General features: G+C 42.2%; 1 protein-coding gene across 8 annotated transcripts in view; it reads left to right on the forward strand.

The window, feature by feature from the left end:
• ELMO1 (engulfment and cell motility 1) overlaps positions 1-26,597 on the forward strand; it is a 487,164-nt gene that overhangs the window by 365,053 nt on the left and 95,514 nt on the right. The window contains exon 1 of one of the 8 annotated variants that reach the window (XM_088476024.1): positions 8,473-8,620. The exons of the other annotated variants lie outside the window; for them this stretch is intronic. The gene's annotated coding sequence lies outside the window, so the exon portion shown is untranslated. Of the gene's footprint in view, positions 1-8,472; positions 8,621-26,597 lie in introns of those variants that run through there. 8 annotated transcript variants of the gene reach the window in all.

The following is a 26,597-nucleotide window of genomic DNA, read 5'->3' on the forward strand; positions in this document are numbered from 1 at the left end:
GCACTCCCCTCGTGGCGAATAATTGCCATGTGCAGTAATGCACCTTACACAGTAATGCCCTTTATAAATACATTATGCCACATGCAGTAATGCCCTTTATAAACACATTATGCCACACACAGTAATGCCCTGTATAACACATTATGCCACACGCAGTAGTGCCCTGTATAACACATTATGCCACACACAGTAATGCCCTGTATAACACATTATGCCACATGCAGTAATGCCCTGTATAATATATTATGCCACATGCAGTAATGCCCTGTATAACACATTATGCCACATGCAGTAATGCCCTGTATAACACATTGTCACACGCAGTAATGTCCTGTATAACACATTATACCACACGCAGTAATGTCCTGTATAACACATTATGCCACATGCAGTAATGCCAGGCGCTGTTTTTTTTTTTATTATGGGATTATTATTTTTTTGCCTTTTGGGGACTCAGTGGCGCCGTCTGGGGCCGGCGCCCCGGGCGACTGCCCTGTTAGCCCGCCCCTAGAACCGCCACTGGTTACTTGATATGACAATGTTTATGCACCTACCAATGTCTACCTGGCCAAATGCAGTGACAAATTAAAATGATATATTTCCCATTGGTAGATACTATTAATGGCGTATGAGATTTTGCTTATTGCATAGAAGTTTGTATTTTTGAAATCTTTTTTTTCTTGACCACAGACTCTATATGGACAAACCTTTTTTTGGCTTCTGTCATTAAGCTAGAGAAGCCTTACCACTTAGCTGACATAAAATTTATAGCACTACTGGTTATAGTTTAGTGATACCCTGATGTGGACGGTTGGTAACCGATATGGACGGTCGGTGAGCTGGGGGCCCAGACTTCGCATTAGAGCACTCTACTGTCTTAGTTCACCACTTTCATGAAACATTATCTCCTAGTTCAAGCTGGTTGAACACCAAATAATAATAATCTTTTAGTACAGCAGTAAGTGGAAAGGCATATTTTAAACAATGTTACTGATGCAATCAATTTTTCTCAATAAATTACAGCTAATTTTCCATACAGTAATCATGGTCCATACAGTCTTATGGTTACGCCACAGGTATCCCACAAACCAGCAGCAAAAATTCTAGCCACACAGAGGTTTACTGTGTTTTACTAAATGGTATCATTAATAAGAATAAGAATAATTGACCTGACAGCATGAAGTTATCTTTGCATACAACAGACTGTGAGCTTACTGGAAATGCTGTTATTTTTATTTTTTTATTTTTATTGAGCATCAGAGTATACAAACTAAAACAACAATTGTGTCAAAGAAGCATTACTATTTAATCATTCGTATCTAATATTTTTTATAAATTAGAAAATAATAGCTCATGCAGTGGAAAAAGAAAAAGTTCACTGCAGCTAGCAGGTGATCATGCTACTGATTTGGCATTAGAGAATACTGTGCAACAAAGTTTTATTTTTCAGGGGTTTTTTTGCGTCCTATGTTTAGTAAAATATATGAAAAAACATTTTTACCATAGAAGTGTGCAGGGTCAGGGGTTGCAAAGAGAGATCCGAGCGGATCCTTCCACCTCCATCGTAATGAGTGCTCTCCGGCCGTGCGCATCCACGACCTTTACAGTAGTTTAATAAATATAATTGGTGCCCCTTTAATCTAATGATAATCTGTGCTCCCTTTAGTCTAATTAATAACCAGTGGCCCCTTTAGTCTAGTGTGAGAAATAAAATGGAGACGTTGAAGATACTAACCAATCAGCTTCTGACTGCCATTTCCTAGACACTGTGATATTGTCATATATCTAGCACAGTGTAGGAAATGGCAGTTGGAAGCTGATTGGGTTGCTATTTTCAACTTCTCCACACTGTGCCTCTCCCTCACGCACATTGTGCCTCTCCCTCACGCACATTGTGCCTCTCCCTCACGCACATTGTGCCTCTCCCTCACGCACATTGTGCCTCTCCCTCACGCACACTTTGCCTCTCCCTCACGCACACTTTGCCTCTCCCTCACGCACTTTGCCTCTCCCTCACACACACTGTGCCTCTCCCTTACACACACTGTGCCTCTTGCTCATATACACAGTGCCTCTCTCACACTGTGCCCCCCTCTCTCTCTCACACACACATGCACATACACTGTGCCTCTGTCTCTATCACACACACACACACACACACACACACACTGTGCCTCTTACACATGGCGAATGCAGCAAAGTATATTTTGTGTTAGTCAAACCTCCAAATATGCGGTTTTCAGAGGTTTAGTCGCTTACTGCATATGCACCAAGCTCCGGAATATGATACATTCCAGAGCTTGGATGCGATCCTTTGTGATTATCTTAAAGCATAAGGTGTTAGTAAACACCATTATGCTTGCGATGTGTGTCAGGATGCAACACATTCAAAATGTGATGCATCATGACACTAACCTTTTCCTGTGTGGTGCCTGCAGTTTTCTCTCCATGGTCCAGCAGGCTCCAGTTTTTCAAACACCTTTTTCTTTTCCCAGCATTGGATGTGTGGGACGTGTCTGTACGTGAGTGACTATGAATGCTGTATCACTCAGCCAGTCAGAGCACTGCAGACACTGCTGAGGAGTTCATGCACCGATCAGGAAACTCCTCAGCATTACAAGGCAGTATGTAAACAGAGAGGTGTTTTTTTTATTTTATTTAAATTAAGTGTTGGCCCAGCTAGCCATACCCAAACAATCCCATAGGGACCAACCTGCATGGGCTCTGCCCCCCAATGATAGTGGGCAGAGCTCCAAAGCAGAAGGGTCCACAGGGGATTTACCCCGACCCCCGCCAGCCCCGTCCGGCCCTGCTCCTATAGAGAAACCCATGCCCTGTTGCAAAAAGCATGGTGCAGCTTTATCACAATGCACCAAATGCTTTTTTTTTTTCTACAGTGAAAACGTTTGCATTGCATTTCTATTGGTACAATTTATGCTGATTATTTTGTTTGTTTTGTATTTAACATTTTTAGTAATCTGGGAGAATAGATCAGAATTCAAGGATTGTGGATGCATCTACAGTTTGGAAATAGTTTTGAATTAGTGTTAACCCTAGGACTAATACCTTCAGGTAGTTTCAGATTTAGGACTAATGTTAAGGCTACATGCAGAGTAGAGGTTACCCCTGTAAGCAGAGCAAATTTTGCTTGTGTTCATATTGCGCGTGCTCCGGAACCAGGTGCACGGATTTGCGGCTGAAGAGGTGTAACTGGGCTGTAATGGGCCGTTCTCTTGTAAGTTCAGAGACAGCATGTCAACGGAACTGTGGGCTGTGCATATTTGGATGGAAATGTAAATACATCAGTTTTCAGACTATTCTTTTGCACCAAGTATAGCCGGCTGCATGTATGCTCTATTGTGGCTATATAACTTAGCACATAGATAGAAGTGTACCATTCTGCTTTACTCTATTTATTTCCATGCATGCAGTGCAGAAGAAATTACATCTGACTTGTGGCCCGTACACACGGGACGATCAGACAATGATCAGATATTGTTGTCTGATTGTCCTGCATGTGCTGGATGTTCAATATCAAACATCCACCAACATGCACCAACTCCCAAACAACGTAACGATCGCGGGTCCCTATAGTAAACAGGCTAACCTGGTCGATATCGACCAGGTTGGCCTGCATGCACGGTAGATGATCGATATCGACAATCCGTGCCCATGCATCGACCATGATTTGGTCGTTGGAGAGGTTAAAAAAAAAAGGACGATATAAACTATATCGTTATCGTTTATATCATCCTTTTAATCTGTGTATGCACCATAAGTTCAACCTTGCATCAGCCCAGCTGTAATTCAAAAGTGTTACAAACTATTTTTACCTGATAGAATTATTAATCAAGGGTGCAGCTTATTTGTTATTATTATTTTACTTTTCTAATTTTATATATAACAACTAGCATTACATACTGTATGGTTTAGTTTTAGCATTTTACTACAAGATTTTTATCCGGAAAGTATGTCTCGTGGTGAGATATACAGTAAGTTATGGCTATAAAATTAGTATGATAGTTTGTCTTAATTCTCTTCACTGGAAACAAAATTGTGTTGTGATTGTGTCTATAGTGTGAACCCAAGATTGAAGCTCTGTGTACATCTCATTTACCATTCTAAATAATGGTTATAAGGCAATGTAATGTAGAGTAAATTAAATAATTACAGAATGTAGAACAGACAGCAACTCCCTGTTGAAATTAAAGTATTTTACAAAAAGTAAAAGAATATACATATTACAACTTGTTTATATAATAGTTTAAGTTTAAAAAAACGTTTAGAATCCACACCAAATGACACAAATAATGTGAAATATAAACACACTATATAAATTAAAATTTGTACTGTAAAAGTTCCCTTCTTAAAGAGGTATTTCTCCTCACTCCCAAATGCTCTTACTAGGGAATTAATTTAAATGGTACCATTGGTATAATAACCAAGTGTCAGCTGAGAGCGTATTGGTTATTGTTTCTAAGGCAGGTATGACAATACAGTGGAATGTAAGTTGAATAGATAAGAAAAATGCACAAAAACTCAGAGGGACTCTGCACAGGATAACGTAATTCACCCAAATTCAAGAAAAAACAACATTTAACATATTGTGGAGACAAGAGACTCCTTTACCGTGGCCTGGTTGGTGGTGCTCCCCAGGAGTAATAACGAAGTATCTAGAGAAATTGTGTTATCCTGTATAGCAGGATAACCAAAGAAACTCCTTTGTGGGGGCACTCTTATTTGTTAAACTTAATTAGTAATCATAAAATATAGCTTTTATTAAATATGCACCTAAAACAAAGAAAACATTTTTTTTATAACTTTTTTTTGACATATACACATTTATTTTACAGACAATACACACATTGTGGTATTCCTGTGCAAATATATTTTACCACACAAGATTTAGAAGTAATTGGGATTTGGCCTAATCAGACCACTTTATGATTTATAATAATTATCCCATTACGGTTGTTCCCTTGATAATTGAGTGGGAAAGAAAAAGGCGAGATGTAAGATATGCTTGTTACATAGAATATCGTTCATTGGTATTCTACAGCACCTTGGCTTCTAAATCTTGTGTGGTAAAATATATTTGTTCAGCAATACGACAATGCGTGTATTGTCTGTAAAATAAATGTGTATATGTTAGTTGCATATTTAATAAAAGCTATATTTTATGATTTCTTTGGTTATCCTGCTATACAGGATAACACAATTTCTCTAGATGAGAAAAATGAAGGATGCATGAGCTTTGTATAAAGTAAATAATATAAATCAGGCTATCTATAAGACTGTTGTTACCTAATTTGGGAGAGGGCTCTTACAATTATAGTGCTGTCCTGTAACTAAAGACTCAAGTGTAGTGATCAGTTAATTGGTCACGCTGTATATGAGGTTGTACAAATCTTACTGCACTAACATCAGCATTACTGTAGAACAGTAGTCTCCTACCAGTAGCTTGTGGTCTTAATTTTGGTAGCTCACCTACTGTAGCTGCAGTACTGCATAGTCAACTAGGAGGAAGTGACCTCTGACGTGTACTCCCCTGTGGCATCGACGCCACAGGGAAACGTGTCAGGCGATTGCTGCTTCCTCTACAGCAATCACATGACGTGGTTCTACCCACGGTGTCTACGCTATGGAGAGCGAGTGACTTCCGCCCAGTCCTGATGGAAAATCACACAGCAGCCCTGCCTATATCTTTTGCTCCTCTACTGCACGTACCTCCTTGGAGCTGGTAATTAACAGTGAAATGTGCCTATGCTTACATTTTATTTACAAACTACAACAATATTACTGTAATAATTCAATGCATTTTTATTTTCTAGGAAACTTTTTTTTGTTTTTTCATTAAATTACCTTCAATTGTTTGGTTATTAGCCAGATTTTTTTTTCCTACAATTTTAGTGGAATCGGTATGAAATTCCCAGCAGCGCCTGGCCGACAAAAGCAGAGTTCCAGGCAGCAGAAGCCTGACAGCGCTGGAAATCCCAATCGTCGATAGGTAAGTACTTACTAACCTAACCCCCTAACCCTCCTTAGGTGTGCCTAACCCTAACCTCCCCCCCCAAATGCCTAACCCTAATCCCCCCTCTAAGTGCCTAACCCTAATCCCCCCTCTAAGTGCCTAACCCCCCCTTCCCCGCTACCTAAACCTAATTCCCCGGGGGGGTGCCTAACCCTAAGTCCCCCCCGGGGGTGCCTAACCCTAACCCTCCCTCCCCCTAGCCTAACCCTAACCCTCCCGAGGGGGTGCCTAAACCTAAGTGTGTGTCCCCCCGGGTGCCCTAAACCTAACCCTCCCCCCCCGCGCGCGGCTGTCCGCTCGCAGCGCACGGCATCCCTTCGATCTAGTTGCCGGGCGCCTGTCTCTATATCTAGACGCCCGGCATTTCACCCTCGCCCGGGATATGACAGTCGGGAAGCCGGCTGTCGGTATTAAGGCAACCGGCTTCCCGATCGTATACCGTTATGACATCCCTCGTTTGGCCATGGACATATCACAGACTAAACTTTTATTCAGTGTGTTCATACCTGGTACAGCCCAATGGAAAATGTAATGATAGAGTCGCAGTGGTCTCAGATTACTAACTCTATTTAGCTTTGGTGATTGAAGGAGGAGCGAGGGAGGAGGGGGGAGTGGGGGGGAGTAAAGGGGTGACACATGCATTACAATATCAACATCTTATGTCTAGGTAACCCCTTGCATGCAGAGTATGTTGAATATAGTTAACTGATTGTTTTTCCTATATGCTAGTATTAGATCTTGCAACTGAAAGTTTTTTCTATTATAACCTTTCTGACACTTTGATCTATTCCCTAGAAGTGTATTTGGGAATACTGCCCTATATGTACTACACCCATTAGCTGTAATATTCAAAAATATTGTGTAGGTCCCACTCATGCCGCCAAAACAGCTCTGATCTGTCGAGACATGGGGGTCTATTTACTAAGCCTTGGATGAAGATAAAGAGAACAGAGTTAAAGTACCAGCAAATCAGCTCCTAACTACCATGACACAGGCTGTGTTTGAAAAATGACAGTTAGGAGCTGGTTGGCTGGTATCTCCATTCAAGGTTTAGTAAATAGTCCCCATGGGCTCCATTAGACCTCTTAAAGGTGTTATGTGATATCTGACACCAAGACGTTAGCAACAGATCCTTTAAGTCCTGTAAACTGTGAGGTGCATCCTCCATGGCTCGAACTTCTTTGTCCAGCACATCCCACAGATGCCAGAATCTGTTTGAGATCTGGGAAAATTGGAGGCCAAGTCAACACCTTGAACTCTTTGTTCAGGAATGGTTTGAGGAACATGACAATCTGTACAGGGTGCATTGCATTATCCTTCCTATATTAGACTTACATTCAAGGTTTTCTATATATTCAGAGACACACAGCTGGAACAATGCCATTGTTCATTCTTTTGAATAACAGTCTTTATGTGTCTATTAACGTTACCACCCCACCTGCACTCACCCCCTCCCCTACTACAGGTACAGTTGCAGTGTGTATTTTATCATCACTTACTTGTTTTATAAGTTGACAGATAGGACAAAATGAGGGCATGGAAGAGTGGGGGAGAAAGGAGTGGGTACCATCATGTGCATTTATGTGTAATGAATCATGCAGCCTCACACAGAAAGGCTTATATGTTTAATATTGTAATATCATCTTTGTCATGTTTCTACAGATTAAAATGCTATTGCCTCTTTAAAGGTTTAGTAAACATGTTTTATACATTTAAAATAGATACTGAAGATAATGTGACTGATGATGCAGATGATCAAGTTATTTGCATTGATAAATGGGATGGCATTGACTCGGTCAATGTGGGTGGCTTTGTGTGAAGTCACCCAGGTTGTTTCGGAAGTGTTGTGATTGTGAAGAGCACAGAGAGTGGGAGATATGGTAGGAAAAACAGAGTTGCTACATCACATTTAAGTAATGAGGGGAGGGGAAAGATGAGATTGTAGTTGATTATGAATCTGGCAGCAGATGTTCTATACAAATCTAGCTCACTGCATCCCGTCTGTTTCCATGGTGACAGAATAAGTAATTATTGAGCCCAGACGCTCCCCCCCCTTCTTTTCCCCTCCCCAGCAAGGTGAAAGCTGGGAATGAATTTGAACTCTCTCTCTCTCTCTCTCTCTCTCTCTCTCTCTCTCTCTCTCTCTCTCTTTAAACTGATGTATGTCACACAAGGCAGCAGGGAGAGCAGAACTGCAAAGACACAAAATGTAATTTAGTGTTGTATAAGCCTGGAAAAGCTCTGTGTCTTTTCCCTTTTATTATAGAGAGGAAGGTCTCTGAAAGGATCCTGAACAAGTACTGTAGGCAGGAATTTCCCTGGAATGGATATTGGCTGTGATTGGCCCATGTAAGCATGTCCCTTCCTATCAGATCACAGCTGGTTCAGCAGCACAATAAACATAAGCACAGCTACACGCTTATCTTTCTGTACTTAAACTGTACAGCAGTTGTAGGCATACACATAGGGAACTCCTAGCACTGGACACAGGTTTCATCAAAGTGTTTTGTCAAGGATACTATGCAGCTGATGGGAGTCAATTATTTCTAGGAGGAAGATTACTATAGCACAACACAATGGATCAGCGAGGTATGTGTAACTACAGCACAGGACTGCTAGGTAAACTGTCAGGATGAAAGTAAACAGATCATTCTGTCTGTATAGTCAGTAGAGCCAGCATGTACCGGACATCTTTTCAGATTTAGCTTTGCATAACTTAAAGTGAGATTTTTGCATTACATGAATAATTTTTAGCAGGTTGATCTAAAATCACACTGCTCAGTGTAGGCTACACTCTACCTAGTTTTGTTTGGCTTTGTTAAAAACTGACCGATTTTCTTTGTTGTAAAGATCCTCATGTGACACTTTTGTGTACTTTCAAGTGATTTATCTGTACAAATAGGAAAATGTATAATTCAAGCATGTGTTCATGTGATACGTTTCAGGCAGATTTGATGGACTCTATTGATTGGTAACCTATTGGCTATTGCTAACGCTTGCTTATTTATATAGCTGGTGTGATTTCAATGGCACTGTCTGCGAGCGCACACGTGGTAACTTCTACTTGGATTTTTACTGTTAATTGCAATCTGAGCATTTATATTGGGATTCAGTCCTGATTGAGCTGCATTTATTTAGCATGTGAAGTAACATAAGGAAAATGAAATCGTGTATCAGCAATTACTTAATTTGCATTTATATGTTCAATGGCTAAATAATATAAATCTTTCTGTTTCAAAAATACAGTACGAAATGTGAACAACTACTGTATAATGTATACAGAGCAGACTCTTTGTCTTGTCTGTAAATCAGTGCCAGGCCATTGTTAATGGATCATTTCATACTTCCTCCTTTCACTCCATTGGAATTGCCAGCCTTATATCCATTTTAATCCCTTGAACTCCAGATAATGTTAAAAAAAACAACAACATTATTTTGATGTATGTGATGTATCCTGAATATGTGCCACAGTGCTTTAGAAATACTTTTTCTAGGGACTAGTAATAATGGTGAATTGTGCTGTGGCTTTCTGGTGAATAATGTTGCTTTAATGATAGCTATTCAAACACATAGCAGGTGGAAACATCTGCATGATTATTACCTTGTGGCTTTTTGTTGTGAAGTATCCTTCACTTTGCGTTGAGAGCCCTTTCACTATTTCTCAGAAATGTGTGTGTTGGTTTTGCTATCTCTATCTATTATATGCTTTGATCTACAACTCTAGTAAAACGCATCTAACATTGTCCCACTGAGAGGGCTGAATTTTATTCATGGCATAGTTCTGAAATTAATACATTGGCAAATAATTGTTATTGCGAAACCCAGAACTTATTTTATGCACCAAACAATAATGTGTATGGGCAAATTAAAGATAATCTATAAACCTTCAACCGTTTCCAGTGGTTTAGGTTTGATGAGGAATAATAAGCTTTGCTAAAAATGTCTTTGTTACAGTGTCACTTTTACAAACCCAAATCTTAAAATGCTGCTTTGCAAGCCTTTGCTTCCAGAAGTCACACTGAGATCTAATTGATCCTGTGCTAAGTTTGATGTGGTTAATGATTCTGACATGGTAATGTCACCGTAGAGTGATTGTACAATATGTAAAGAACGCTTGTTAATCCAGCTGTTGGAGCATAACGGAAAGAGTCACAGTTCCCTAATAGCATCATTCCTTTGACTCTGGGATGCTAATATGTTAATACAAAATGCAGGTTTATGATATACAGTATTTTATATGTATATGTTACATGATTTAGCAGGCTACCACTTTTTCAAAACATAAAAAAATCACACCGTTAATACATAGTAAAACTAATTATAGCAAAAAGAAAAAAAAAATTGAAAATATGAAATTTAGATTATAGCAACTCTAGGTAAAACAAACTCCATAATATTCCTGAATTAAACTAGTACTGTACATGGTAAAGCGTTTCACCAATCCTTACACATATATTACAGGATAACCACCCTAAGTCTATTCCACAAAACCTAAAATGAATTTTCCAAAACAGCAGCACAACTTTTGCAGGCATCAGATGGTTACATACAAACCCCCCACACCACCCCCCAAGCAAGTGGTTAAATAGATGTTTTATTTATCTGGTATTAAGTCATCATTTTTTTAAGTCCACTATAAGAAGGATCTCCGTATGCTGAGTTTAAGTGTTTTCATTGAAGCCGTGTTTTCCAAACACTGCCCTCAAGCCACCTTGACAGTCCAGGTTTTCAAGATATCCTTTTGTGCACACAGATAGTTAAATCAGTATGAGTGAAATACTTAATAAGTCACCTGAGCTCAAGCATGTATATTCTTAAAATATGTTATGTTAGGGACCTATGGGTCTCAGTTTGGGAAACGTTGAGTTAGAACAATCTCAGATATCATAATTTGCCATTGTGGACATAATGTAAAGCAGCACCAAAAATGAGGAAGGAGGCTTTTCAGTGGGACCAAACACCGCCTCCCCCACTTGACTTTTGCACATTCATACAATGTTCCTGGGAACATAAAAATACCTATTACTTTGTCCCATGCTAAACCTAACAAATTGTTTAGATGACAGAGCTGTTTATAAAATATAACCTTTAAAACCTTTGGTCGGTTATTTTATCTAAATATATCTGACAAAGTTTCAATGAAAGTGATGTTTTTCCTATGTACATCAGATTTTCGTACTGTATAACATTAAAGAAGGGTGCTGAAGGTTGCCTTTCTGATCTTACGAATACTGATGACCAAGTGAATTGGCTTGCAGTGAAAGAGATAAATAGCAATTTACTACTGGCATGGGAAAGAAAGTTTTAAATATATACGTGTTTGTTAAAATAAGCCTTGCTCAACTTGTATTTTAGGTTTAGTGACCCGTTACCTATGAGAATGCAAGCCTGTAATTTACATTCTGGTTTCTGCACTTCCCCGGAATCATATTTCCAGTGGCCTCAGATATAACATCAATAGATTTTCAGAAATAATAGGTGGAATTATCCATTGAGTATAAAGAGCAGACTCTCACTTTAATGGAATACTGTACTGTATATATGCATAAATATGGAGAGAGTATTTATTTTGAGTGTTAATGGACAGTTGCTGAGCCCCAAAATCAATAATACGGATTTGGTAGTTTGTTCGCCCAACAGCTGTGGTAAGATTGAACAGAGATCTCTCTTTGTACTGTAAACTCCTCTTTACCATGAAATATATTCCAATGTTCTCTCTTTTTTTGTTTACTTATGACAGTGGTTATTAATTACATTCGGATGTTGCTACAATTAAATATTTTCTAGCTGCATAAAAGTATTGATCCACTTTGTACATGACAAATTTACAGTAAAACCTAATAAACCATGAAGCAATATGGAAATCTCAAGCCTGGAGGGAAAGTTTCTGTTATCCGTGATTTATCTGGAAGTGTTGTAGCAAGCTTCTTTCATTTTAATCATTGTTGCCATGTTGTTGCCTCCAGTATTGGTGCTATTTTTTTTCTATCCAGGTAATCATTTTACACTGCTGACTATTTCCCTTCTCTATAATCAACGTGAGGTTTTTATTACAGGCCATTACCATTAGTTATGGTTTGGGGACAAATTTATATTATTTTTTATTAATTTGCTCCATTCATACTGTTGAATGATCACATTGTTTAACAATGCATTTTTTGTTTGTTTGTAAATACATAGGATTGCTTCAAGCAGCATTTCAATAAATAATACATCCCAAGTAACTAAATGTATACAGCCTACACAATGGTCTGGGCTATTAAATAAAAAATAAATATAAATCTGACTGTGAATTGAATTTTTGACAGAAAATTATATGTACAACATTGTATAAAATTTATCATGAAAATGGATGTTCAATACAGTTTTTCAGTGTTCAACTGTTCATGCAGGGGTGTCTTAAGAGAGGAGGGGGCCTGTGGGCACTCCCCATGCGGGGCTCCCTCCTCTCTTCCCGGTGGCCGGCAACTGACTGACGCGGCTGGCCAGCTTTAGTAGACTCCAGGCACTAGAGTGTGCCCGGAGTCTACTGCACATACACAGAACACCGGAAACATGGCCACGGTGGCCATTTTTTCGGTGTTCTGAGCAGCGCTGACAACTGACGCGGGACCACGGACAGGTAAGTTTAAAATAATATGGGTGCAGGGTGTGCGGTGCAGGGCCCCGTGTGCCCCGCACACAATGCACCCAGTATAGATATGCCACTGTGTATATGTATTTTCTCACTCCTGTCTCTAGCTTTTGGGTCTGAATTTAATTTAGACCACCCTGATGTTTAAGATTATACAGTACTACAGTAACAGATGGAGCAAATTTCTTTAGAACCAATAATGGAACCAGCTACTTTGGGAATAGGATCAACCCACACTTGGGGGCCCATTTATCAATAATTGCATACTCAATTCAATCTGGTAATGATAAAACCGCCCATAATCACTTTTCAGGATGTGATGATATTGCCCGTATGTATTAAAGAGCACCTGCAGGGTTCTCAGAGTAAAGTGATCATGTCAGCGGTCTCTTCCCTCTTGTGCCGGGATTCCTGCATGCATGGCAGCCAGTGCTGGGGAGGGCTCCTCTGGAACCCTCTACTGGTTAGTTTTGCAATGTGTAGCCTATAGGCTACAGCAGGACAAAGCCGTCTTCGCATTCCGGAGCTTGGTAAATCTGATAGCTATGGGGGCTGTGGCTGCTGTCAGAAAGGAAGGGCCACCATAGTACATTCAGGGGATCCTTAGCCATTTTAGGGGGATACCTGCAAATATTATTTTCGGTGAATGTCCCGCAAATATTACTTGATAAATAGACCCCTAAATATCTTTTTTTTTTATTTTCCGTCAATGGGGTGCTCATTTTTAATTGCAGATGCTAATGCTTTTGGCTGGTGTGATGATTCATCATTATTTGAGATGTCAGATCACAAAGTATTCTGATTTTGTGACAGATCTGATTAGAGAACTGCATTATAATATTAATAAAAAACATAAAGCATGATAACCACTTCTCTTGCACTCTGTGCTTTAGTATGTATTCTAATAAAAATATTTTATAATTGAGGGGCTGATTCTGAGTTGGAAGTAAAGCAAAAGAAGCAACTAATGCTGCGTACACACGGTACGACAGCAACGATCAGATAACGATCAAACAATCGTTGTCTGATCGTTCTGCATGTGCTGGATCGAGTATCCAGCACATGCAGCAGACCCCCCACTACTATAACGATCAACAATTGTGGGTCCCTATAGTAAACAGACTAACCTGGTCGAAATCGACTAGGTCTGCTGCTTGCACAGATGACGGTAGTTCGCCGTCAACTACCATACGTGGACGCGTATCGTCATTCGTATGGTCATTAGTAGGGCCCAGAAACTGTCAGATTTTAACGATAGGATCATTAGCGTTGAAATCTGACATGTTATTGTACCATGTACGGCCATAACTTTGCACTTTGATAAAACCAGGCTGCACTGCTGGTGGATTTACAATGTGCAGAGATTTAAATTTGGGAGGGGCGTGTCCAAACTGAAATCTAAATTGCTATGTGCAGATAAAGCTGCCCAGTATTGATGGACTACATGCAAAAGCAGCCAGGATTTACCCTGGGTGAACAAAAAGTGTTTTCCACCCCTTGCATTTCTACATGGTTAGTCCAGGTGCAAAGTTACTTGCTGCTTTTGGTGTGCTCCTTTGCATACTTGCTTACTCTGAATCTCTCCTTTCCAGGAGAAGCTCTGGAGAGAAGACACAGCTGTATACTTTATGGGGCAGGGTCGGACTGTCACGTCATTAGACCCCACCCCATCACGTGAAAATACCGTAAATCAAGAATCCGTTAGGGAAGAAGTAAAGCTAATAACACATTTGCGTCAATTTAGCCCCACCCCATACTTATGGACCAGTGATTCCCGGTATTATCTCCCCATTCTGCCCACTTCACTAGGGAATGGGAAGGTGCAGGAGATCCGGCCACTCTTTTGGGGTTGCTGGAGACTACTCAAAATTGGGAGCCTCCCGGACCTTTCGAGAGAGTAGGCAAGTATGCACTCAATTCAGAATCATTCAGTTACTTTATTATATTTGTATTGACACTACATCATGCCCTTTCCACTGCTTTAATATGTCTGTTTTGCACAATATGTCAGAGTGTGGATGCGGAGCTGTGAAACAGTTTAGCTCTATGCTTAGCAGGTGTAGAGTTTTCAAAAAGGTCATAAGTGACAGAGCCTAGAGAGGAATGAGGCAGTGTGTTACCAGATGATGGGGTGGAATCATGTGGCTTCTTACCGGGAAAGGATCTGTAACTAAAGTTATGTTTAGTGGAGCGCTGTTTCCCAGTTGCAGATTGCACTGATAGCTATGCCAACCATAAGGAGTGGGCAGAGCCGTAACTAGACCTGTGCCAGAAAAAGCATTGCCCCCTCCCTCCCCGCCCATATTTCAAATAGGGACATAAGACATGCACCCGAAAAAGGACCATGGCCTCATGGGGAAGGGCCAGGGAAGAGATAGGGGAGGCCAGGAGCTACTGGTGATAAAAGAAGAGGAAGCTACAAGTGATAATGATAATAAACAGTAAGTTGACATGTCCGAACGGCAACCTCTGCCCTGCGGTACCCTAGTTACGGCTCTGGGATGGGCCATGTACTAGTCAGACAGCATTGAAGGGAATTAATTAATTTGTTACAGCATGAAGTGCGGGGTACAGAAACCACAGTGGAACTGAAATTAGCCCAGTTACCACCACGGAGTCAGGGCTTAGGGTTGGAGGTGTTCTAGCTGGGTTGGGGCAGTATGAGTTGCTTCGAGTGCAGTATGTGGCAGATAAATATTAGCTGAGGAAAGTAGACTACAGAGCACAAGTCATACATGGTCGTTTATATGTATGTGGTGTTAATGCCAGTGTGCGTATGTGTGTCTGTTAGTGCTGTGAGTATTTCTCTATGTAAGTAATCTCATTGTTTGTCTCACAGGGACAGTGCATTTACAGATGAGTTCTCATTCACCTAGCCTCAATACGCCATACAGCGCGAGATGCCCGGAGCAACTAGACCGCCTTATTCCTGAAATCTTAGTCTTTTTGCATAGCAGACACAGCGAAACATCGCTCACAGTGTACTAGAGACCCTGGACTGTGACTTTAACTGCACAGGAATTAGTTTTAAGCACATACAAAGTCGCAGATAAATTATATTGGAACTTGGGGGAGAAAAAGCTGCGGCCACTGCTTCATAGCACGTCACATACAGATTTAGACTCTCAAACACAGATGTACAAATGTCACACATTAAGGGAGGTATTCAATTAGCCGCAAGGTATACCCCGCGACTAATTCCTGGCCAAAATAGCCTTTTTCCCACGCCGAAAACTGCGGAATCAATGGTGATTTTTCCGCGACCTTTACCTCGCAGCTCCATGAGCTGCAAGGTTCAGTCCGACTGCAGGGACTCGTGCGCCGAGTAATCCTTGCTAATTGAATAGCTCTGGTGCTGCAATTAGCCGCAGAATACCCCCCTAAATTGATCAGTTCAATCTAGTAAAGTAGTTTTGTTGCTTCAAGTTTTAATTGTCCGAACAAGATGCACATTTAAAGCATTTAAAGATGCTCAGTGTGGCCTAGTTGGCCGGGACCTGCCGCTTCGGGAGGGGCTGTTTGGCACTACTGAAGCCACAGTGTATTAGACACATCTGTACTTGAAAGGGAGGAAGTTGTTCAATTGCAATGCAGGTGCTGTTTGGCTTAATAGCCTACAAAGCATTTTAAACCCTGTACTAATATAATAATTAGTCTCATTACATGGCTAAGCTTGTCTGCTTTTTGTTTGCACTCAGCAATATCTCACTTGCTGCATTTCTGAAATATTATTATTGATCTACTTACAGTTTGTGTAATAGTTTCTTAATGTAAACTAATGCAGAATGTGGGGGATTTCAGGATTAATCAATCTCCCATTTATGGCAAAATTACTAAATGGGATGCATAAATTCTGAAGAATAGAAAGTAGTTATGTAACCATTTCTCTAGCTGTTTATTGAGCCAAAGTTATGCGCAAACAGCTGCTTGTACATGATTACAGCACCTTTTGTAATATTTACCAAAGTGTGTACACGAGAGATGCCATAGAACTCTCCTACATTCATCTAGCTAACGGAGAATACTGCAGTCCCCATACATTTTAATAGGACTGCGGTCTCAGATCTGGACCTATTTATTAAACTGTAATGCAGGAGAGGCATCTCGATCACTCCCCAGCCGTATGTCCACAGATGTGCAGTACAAACACTTTCTTTGTCATTGTAATAAGTATGCAGGGATTGAACTTTTAATTGGGCAAAGTAATTACCAGGGCAGCCTCCTATCAGATGCGTTTGTGAAGTACCCCATTCTTTTATCTGTTAACGCTACAAGTAGGAAAGCCCATCCTGGGATCCTGAACATTCCAAAAACACCAAGTCCCAGGTGTTACAGAATTCAAAACATCCTGTGGATTGGGCTCACTGTTATGCTGGCAGCGCACTGCGCTGTCACATCATCTCTATGGGATGTACTCCCAGCCAATCAGGGGTAGGTAGCACTGCAGAAGGAGAAACAAGGGCAGCCTCTTGGCACTGGACGTCTCCTTCCACGCAACATACACCCAGCACCGAGCTCAGCATCTGCTTTCAGCCTGGGCAGAGTCCACAGCGACATGTCCGCATCACCCTACTGAGAGCAAGAGGTGCAGAATGCAGCTGAGCCTAGGATGCTAAGTAAGTGTATCTAAGGTAAGGGAAGTAAAAGGGCAGGGGGAAGGATGGAGAGTGATGCCAGGGGGCATGAGGGAGAGGGATGCCAGGGGGCATGAGGGAGAGGGATGTGAAACCCTACTGGTACTGTGGTACACTTACATGGAGTGCCTGAATACTGTCTCTCACCTCTTCACGGTGACCCTTCTTTGCTCCGGCTATGGCGTGAGTATGGCATCCATGACCAGCAGGGCCCCCGAATACTCGGGTGCTTAGCACAAAGTACCTGATGGAGGGAACACATGTGGACAACAGGTGCAGTGCAATAAAGAAATGTTGGGCGCCAGACCATCTCATAATGCAAAAACAGGAAAACTTTATTTACACTCCTCCATATCCTCCAGCACAGTAAGAGTAACGGTTATAAGCTCTACTTCACCAACTTCCTCCAGCACAATTCTTGCAGCAGATGGTAAATGCTGTATTTTACGCTTAATGGTTACAGAAGATTAGTTACGTTCCACTCCAAACGAACACCTCCAGCGCAGACTTAAACATATGACACAGCAGTGAAATAGTAGCACATATTCGGTGTTGCTGGGCTCAGTAGTTCTACGCATGTCAGCCCAACAAAACTTCATACAGCATACAGGGGACTCCAGATTCGAAGTTCATCGCACTCATCTCTATCCTCACGAGAGACTGCTAACGTGCGGCACATCCCATTACACAGGAACCCTCTCTCCTTCCATCACCCCGCATACACCTTCAGGCATACTAACGTCCTGTATATCCCAGGACTCTGCCTCTAGTACAAGTCCCACTATCCAGGGACCTTTCATCTGACATGCTGGCAACTTCATGCAGACCATTAACCCTTTCACTGCTGGGCTTCACTACTTCAGCACTACACCGGATTCTTCCATAGGACTCCCCTCTAGCCACACTGCCATTTTGCACTGAGTCCTCCCTCACTATGGGGCACTTCTCCAGGGGCTATCAACCAGGGATCCAGCACTATGCATCACAGACACTCACCCTCTCAACACTTGGGCTGTCTCTTCACAGGAGATCTCTCATCTTCCACTGTGGCACCAGGCAGCACTTCCAGAGATCCTCTGCAGTGACTTCCTCACTGAACAGGCACTCTGCTTCCAGCTGCTACCTCTGCAGCACTCCCCAATCCTCTTCTAATAAGGGAGTCTCATTATCAATAGTGCTGCTCCTCATATAGCAGCTCCCTTACAGGACTATGGGGAGGGGTGACTCCCCTCTTGTCTCTATCCAGGGGCCTCAATACCCCTTATAGCCTAGGGGCTTCTCACAGGGGGCCCCTTACTGCATTACAGGGGCATTCCCCTGTACATATGAAATGTGGCTCATGGCAGCAGCCATGCTCCCTCCCCTGAACCTCAGGGAGCCGCGGGACCTCCCTCCTCCCGTCCTGCGACCCCAGCCTAAGATGGCCACACAGCTTCTCCTTCTCCCTAAGGAAGCTTTTTCGCGCTCCCGTGAGGCCACGCCCCCTTTTCAGCCTGCTTCCTCATGTCCTTGTGATTGACAGATGATGTCACCGGGAGGCGGGGCTTAATTATGGGGGCGGCGCTTAAGCCTGGCTCTGCCGGGTATTGCAGGGATGCCAGGGGGGATGAGGGAGTGGGATGCCAGGGGGAATGAGGGGAGAAGGAAAGCAGGAGGCGGGGGGGATATCAGGTGGCACACAGTACAGTTCAATACTGGACTGAGATTTCTTCAATCCCAAGACCCAAAATTACAAAAATGGGGCGGTATTGGCTTTAAAATTGTAGTTTAATAAACAGGCCCCTAGATATGTTCCATTTTGCAAAGCAATAACAAACGGTACATAATGGGGCAAATTCAATTACACGCAGTGTCTAACGTCCACAGCTATTCAATTATTAGTCAATTTCCCTGCATGGTAAACCCACAAGTATAGTGTATCTGCCCTAAACGCTGGAATCTATGGGTTTCCCCATGCGGTAAGCCCCAGAGGGTGCATTTAAAGCAGATTTTTCCTTGCAGCTCCTGAGGCTGTGAGGAAATATCCACGGTAAGTGCACCCTCTTCCGGGCACGACTGTCGCGCCTAATTGAATTGACCCCATAGACATTTAAAGAGCCCCTGAAGAGCTGCACAATCTACTCTGTGAAATACTACTGACCAGCTTATAAGATGTTGTTTAAAGCAAAGGGGTTCAAATATACTATTTCTATTTTTGCATGTTGCCCACAATTGCTGGACAGCTTTATTCTTACACTGCAATTTAGATGTCAGTTTGCACACACTCCCCTCTCAAATCAAAATCACTCTGCACAATTTAAATCTCCCCCACCTGCAGTGCAGCATGGTTTTTCCAAGGTGCACAGTTACTTGGTTTTTTTTTGCGTTGCTTCCAATGCAGAATTAGGCCCCACATACTGGAAAGCAGTCATTCAGTGAAACATACAAAAAAGGGTTACTCTGTAGTGCTCTATTTGTTGTTCTGTAAGACATTGGCGGTGATGTGTGTTAATGAGTGTAGGTGTAAACATAAAATGGGAGAGAGCAGAGTAGAAATAATTAGGAGCGATAGTTTTGGTAAGATGGCAGGGACAGTGCTATGGGGGAGGGGGCTTGGACTACACACCCTAATTTTAAACATAGGAAGTGCTACCATGCTGAGACTTGCAGTACAATGCAGTATTTTGAGTATTCACCTGCATTCCTTGTCCCCTGCATAGGGAGAGTGGGATGTTGCAATGAAAACAATATGGATTAAGGGGCATATGTATCAATGTGTTTTGGGTTTTTTTGGCGATAAAATGCATTTTTCTTGTTTTTATAGCATTTAGATTTTTTCACATATGTATTATATGAGTTAACGAATTTTTTTATATTTTTATTTAATTTTTGGATGCGTAATATCTCTGCATTTTAATAACGCAGAACAGTTCCCGGAACCATAGAAATGAAATAAACTGCATTGATTTCCAAATGTTTTAAAATCTTACTCCTGATTTTATTTGCCTTATGGGTTCTGTAATTATCTGCATTATCTGAAGATGTAATCTGGAGCAGAATACAGGTGTTGTGAATATAGGTGTTCCACAGGGTTGTGTTCTTAGTCCCTTCCTTTATTCCTTGTATACATCAGACTGTGTTTCTAGTTCTGTATCTAATCTTATTGTGAAATTTGCTGACGATACGACAGTTGTAGGTCTGATTACTAACGAGGATGAGGATGGCTATAGGGCGGAGGTAGATCGACTTACTAGATGGGGTATGGACAACAAGTTGCTGTTAAACAGTAAAAAAACGAAAGAGGTGGTGGTTGATTTTAGGAGGTCTAGGAAAAATGTTCCCCATCCTTTAATTTTGAATGGCGTTGAGGTAGAGAGGGTGGGTGATTTTAAGTTTCTTGGTATTGTATTTTCGGAGGACCTGTCGTGGTCGTCGCATGTTTCTTTAGTAGTAGGTAAGGCTCAGCAACGCCTGTATTTCCTTAGGAAATTAAAAGGATGTGGGTTATCTAGGCCGTTGCTGGTAAATTTTTACCGTGGTATAATTGAGAGCCTTTTAACTTATTTGATTACTGTTTGGTACGGGAACTCTACATGTTTGGAGCAGAGATCGCTGACTAGAGTGATCAGGGCAGCTGAAAGAAATATTGGTCAGTCTTTACCTAGGCTAGAGGACATTTATGTTAAAAGGTGTGCTTCTAAAGCAAATAAGATGGTCGTTGACCACAGCAATCCTTGTCACTCTCTATTCTCACTTTTGCATTCTGGGAAGCGTTTTAGATTTCTTAAATGCCGTACTAGTAGGATACGGAATAGTTTTTTTCCCTGATGCTATAGTTAATTTCAATATTTTAAATGATGTTATGTAATTGTTGACTGTGAGTATCTTGAATTTTACTTTCGCTGATGCATTTTATGTGGATGTGACAATAAATTTGATTTGATTTGAGAAGTGTTTTTTTTGTAACGTTATCTAGTAATGTTGAGGTCTAATGAAGCCCTCGTGACAAAATGCGTAGGGTCATAGCCCATGTACATTATTCTGACCTGGGAAGAGAGAAGATTGCTGGTTCACTGGTGCTATTAGTGACCGGAGCAAAGACATTTCCATCAAATTATACTGGTGCTCTTCTCCCATTTAGTATGCATGTTTCAATTTGTATTGATGTCTTAGCCTGAAAAAATCTCTTGGATAAAGCACAATGTGGCACCCCTTCCTTCCTTCCTTCCGTCCGGCACTGCAAATAAAACAGCAACTTTGTCCGGTGTACTCACAACAGGACTATGGTAAATATGTAGGTGCAGAACTCGACGTATTGCCTCTTTCTGAGACCCGAAATTTGGCGGGGAAAATACAAACTAATTTGAGCCGGCACATCTAAAAAATATATATATACTGTATACATACACACACAGGGCCGTATTAAGGTCTGTGGGGGCCATGGGCAACAAACTTGTGAGGGCCCTTATATACCACAGTTTCTAGTCACCCTAGGATTTTTTTTTTTCTATTCACCTTAATGCCCCACTTGCAATGCCCACTGTATAAGTGCTCCTTATGTAATGTCCCCAGTAATGGTCCCCCCTTATGCAGTGCTCCTTATGCAGTGCCCCCTGTAGTAGTCCTCCCTATGCAGTGCCCCCTGTAGTAGTCCTCCCTATGCAGTGCCCCCTGTAGTAGTCCTCCCTATGCAGTGCCCCCTGTAGTAGTTCTCCCTATGCAGTTCCCCCTGTAGTAGTCCTCCCTATGCAGTGCCCCCTGTAGTAGTCCTCCCTATGCAGTGCCCCCTGTAGTAGTGCCCCTTATGCAGTGCCCCCAGTATTGGTCTTCCCTATGCAGTGCCCCTTATATAATGCCCACAGTAGTGGTCCCCCCTATACGGTGCCCCCAGTAGTTGTTCCCAACCTATGCATTGCCCTCAGTAGTAGTTCCCCCTATGCATTGCCCTTAGTAGTAGTTCCCCCCTATGCATTGCCCCCAGTAGTAGTCCACCCCTATACAGTGCCCCCAGTAGTAATATCCCTTATGCAGTGTCCTTTATATAGTGCCCCCAGTAGTATTCCCCCGAAAGCATTGCCCCCAGTAGTAGTCCGCCCATGCTCTGCCCCAGTAGTAGTCCCCCCCTATACAGTGCCCCCAGTAGTAGTCCCCCCCCATGCTCTGCCCCCAGTAGTAGTCCCCCTATATACAGTGCCCCCAGTAGTAGTCCCCCCCTAGACAGTGCCCCCAGTAGTAGTCCCCCTCTATACAGTGCCCCCACTAGTAGTCCCCCATGCTCTGCCCCCAGTAGTAGTCCTCTGTTATACAGTGCCCCCCAGTAGTAGCCCCCCTATGCATTGCCCCTAGTAGCACACCCCCCCTATACAGTGCCCTCCCTATACAGTGACAGTGCTGCCCCACACGCACACAAAAAAAAAACAACTTACCTGAATCCCCGCTCCTGGCTCTCCCATCATCACCAGCTGCGGGGGGGAGCCGGAAGGCGGAGCTCATGAGTGAGCTCCAGCCAGCTCCCTCAGCTGACGAAGCAGCCATTGAGAGTCTGTGTGACTTTCATCGGCTGCTGTAACATACACACAGCTGCCGCCGGCGGCTGTGTGTATGTCACTGTGTAGTGTGGCTGCGCTCACTGCGCGGTCTACACTAGCTGCAGGCGCAGATAGCACACGGCTGCTAGTGGGGACCCCTCCGTGTGTGGGGGCCCAGGGATGACTGTCCCCGTTGCCCCCCCTTAATCCGGCCCTGTACACACAAACATATAAAATATATATATATATATATATATATATATACATTTTATATCAGGTTCAGGTAATATCACTGCACCCGACATTTATTTGTTCTCTTTGGCGCTCCACAGGGAGCTGAATGTCTGCGTATAGCGGGGAGTGTGGCCAGGTATTTACGAGGCATTGGGGCGGAGCCACGTGATCGTGTCATCGTGGCTCCACCCCCTCTTCACAATGCCGAAAATATTGGCATTGTGAAGCAGGGGGCGGGGCCACGATGACGCGACAGCGCGAATCGCGTCACACCCCCCCCCCGCTGCGGGCGCTTCTATGACGTAGAGGGGGAGCAGGCGGCAGCCGGGAGGCTTGCCTGCCTTTCTGGGGGGTCGGGAGCAGTACCCGATATTCAGGAGACTTATGACCAAATCGGGGAGGTAGGCAAGCCTACTCCAGGTGTACGCAAAATATTGGCTGTACCTATAATTAAAAGCTCTGTGGGCTGGGTATAATTTCTGTATTCCCCATGGCAGGCTCCGTCTGTCAGCAGCTGACTCCTCCAATCCCGTCACCACGTGTCTCTGGTGGCCGCCAGAGATCACAGTGCGCCGGATGCCGGACCTCCACGCCACGTATACACTGACCACCAGGGTACAGGTAACGGACGTCGTTGTAGCCACGCCCTAACTCGTTTCGTATATTACTTCGTCAGAGGGCTGGCTGCACCAACGTACTCATCAAGATTTAACAGGACTGGGAACCAATCCTAGTGCTGCGCATCACATCTCATTTACATAAGTAGACAAAGTATGTGAACGCTGGATGTAAAAGGGAGTTTGCTTCCTTTTTATATCAACAAACCAATCGTGTAGTTCAGTAATACACAAACATTTAACCCTTATAGCCCTGGGTAAATGACTCAGGCTAGCAACCCATTTATAATTTAATGGTCCCGTATTACATGGTAGAAAGCGGGATATTTACGTTATATTAAGGGACATTACTCTCCCTAGGTCATACCATCAGCGTTCACATGTACACATTTATTTCATATCAATATATATTTAAAACCACCTTAATGTTTCAGAAACTGATAAAACTAAACAGTGAGATGGCAGCTCCTACTTTGATAAACACACGTATTCTAAAAAAACATTTTAGTCATATATTAGCTGTACTACCATAAAGATCAAATCGAGACACGGTCATTTAATAATATACACAAATATTCAACTATATAGGTCCATCTGTATTCTAGAAACTTTGCATCGTTCCAAAAAAAAAAAAGAGATCGAAAACCCTCAAGTTTACATGTATTGATGGTCTAATGAAGTTATTCTATAGACTGTGTGATCTCATATCCCTCATTTAGACCTTTAGGAACCTGTGTGCCAAGGGTGATGATCCAGTATGTTTCTCTCCTTGTCAGTATATTTTCCCTATCACCCCCCCTTTTTGGTTTAGGTACACACTCTATTCCCTTAAATTTCATTCCTTCAGGATTACTATTATGGAACGTCTTAAAGTGACAGGGTATACTATGATTTAATACTTAATTTTTAACATTCCGTACATGCTCCATTATTCTAATTTTCAAGGCCCTTTTCGTCTTGCCTATATATATGTGGCCACATGGGCATGTGATCATGTAAACTATAAAGTGAGAGTTCCTAATATTGCTACATTCTACCACATACCAAACATTCATAAAGACCTGTTCCATCTTCCAGGGATGCACTATTCCATCCTCCAGGGACACAATGCACTATTAGGTTCCCCCTGCTTTGTTTATTCACTGTGTCTTCAATACCCGTGAATCCCGGGTCTATTAGGAGGGGAGCAGCGGTCCGAATAATTCCCTGGATCAGAGTGCCATACTACTCATATGAAACGGGACTTTTTTATAGGGACTTACATACTGGGACTGTCCCGATTGGTAAAACAATAATGTCTAGCGCACTGGTATTGTTGTGGATAATATATATATATATATATATATATATACAGTCAGGTGCATAAATATTGGGACATTGACAGAATTTTCATATTTTGGGCTCTGTTCACCACCACAATGGCTTTGAAATTAAACAAACACAATGTGCTTTAACTGCAGACTTTCAGATTTAATTTGAGGCTAATTACATCCAAATCAGGTGAATGGTGTAGGAATTACAACGGTTTCTATATGTGCCTCACACTTTTTAAGGGGCCAAAAGTAATGGGACAAACTAAACAATCCTAAATCTAACTTTCACTTTTTGATACTTTGTTATAAATCCTTTGCAGGCAATTACAGCCTGAAGTCTGGAACGCATAGACATCACCAGACGCTGGGTTTCATCCCTGGTGATGCTCTGCCAGGCCTCTACTGCAAATGTCTTCAGTTCCTGCTTGTTATTGGGGCATTTTCCCTTCAGTTTTGTCTTCATCAAGTGAAATGCATGCTCAATCGGATTCAGGTCAGGGGATTGACTTGGCCATTGCATAACATTCCACTTTTTAGCCTTAAAAAACTCTTTGGTTGCTTTTGCAGTATGCTTCGGGTCATTGTCCATCTGCACTGTGAAGCGCCGTCCAATGAGTTCTGAAGTATTTGACTGAATATGAGCATATAATATTGCCCAAAACACTTCAGAATTCATTCTGCTGCTTTTGTCAGCAGTCACATCATCAATAAATACAAGGGAACCAGTTTCATTGGCAGCCATACATTCCCATGCCATGACACTACCACCACCATGCTTCACTGATGAGGTGGTATGTTTTGGATCATGAGAAGTTCTTTTCCATACTCTTCTATTCCCATCACTCTGGTACAAGTTGATCTTTGTCTCATCTGTCCATAGGATGTTGTTCCAGAACTGTAATGACTTTTTTAGATGTTGTTTGGCAAACTCTAATCTGGTCTTCCTGTTTTTGTGGCTCACCAATGGTTTACATCTTGTGGTGAACCCCCTATATTCACTCTTATGAAGTCTTCTCTTGATTGTTGACTTTGACACATATACACCTACCTCCTGGAGAGTGTTCTTGATTTGGCCAACTGTTGTGAAGGAGTTTTTCTTCACCAGGGAAATAATTCTTCTGTCATCCACCACAGTTGATTTCCGTGGTCTTTCGGGTCTTTTGGTGTTGCTGAGCTCTCCGGTGCGTTCTTTCTTTTTAAGAATGTTCCAAACAGTTGATTTGGCCACACCTAATGTTTTTGCTATCTCTCTGATGGGTTTGTTTTGATTTTTCAGCCTAATGATGGCTTTGGATCTCATATTGAGAGTCGACAGCAACTGATTCCAAATGCACGTCACACCTAGAATCAACTCCAGACCTTTTACCTGCTTAATTGATAATGAAATAACAAGGGAATAGCCTACACCTGTCCATGAAATAGCTTTTGAATTGATAGTCCCATTACTTTTGGCCCCTTAAAAAGTGGGAGGCACATATAGAAACCGTTGTAATTCCTACACCGTTCAACTGATTTGGATGTAATTACCCTCAAATTAAATCTGAAAGTCTGCAGTTAAAGCACATATTGTTTGTTTCTTTTCAAAGCCATTGTGGTGGTGAATAGATGCCAAAATATGAAAATTCTG

Source organism: Taudactylus pleione, unplaced genomic scaffold (genome assembly GCF_031769625.1).
Source record: "Taudactylus pleione unplaced genomic scaffold, aTauple2 ptg000181l, whole genome shotgun sequence".
In the NCBI taxonomy this organism is placed as follows: domain Eukaryota; kingdom Metazoa; phylum Chordata; class Amphibia; order Anura; family Myobatrachidae; genus Taudactylus; species Taudactylus pleione.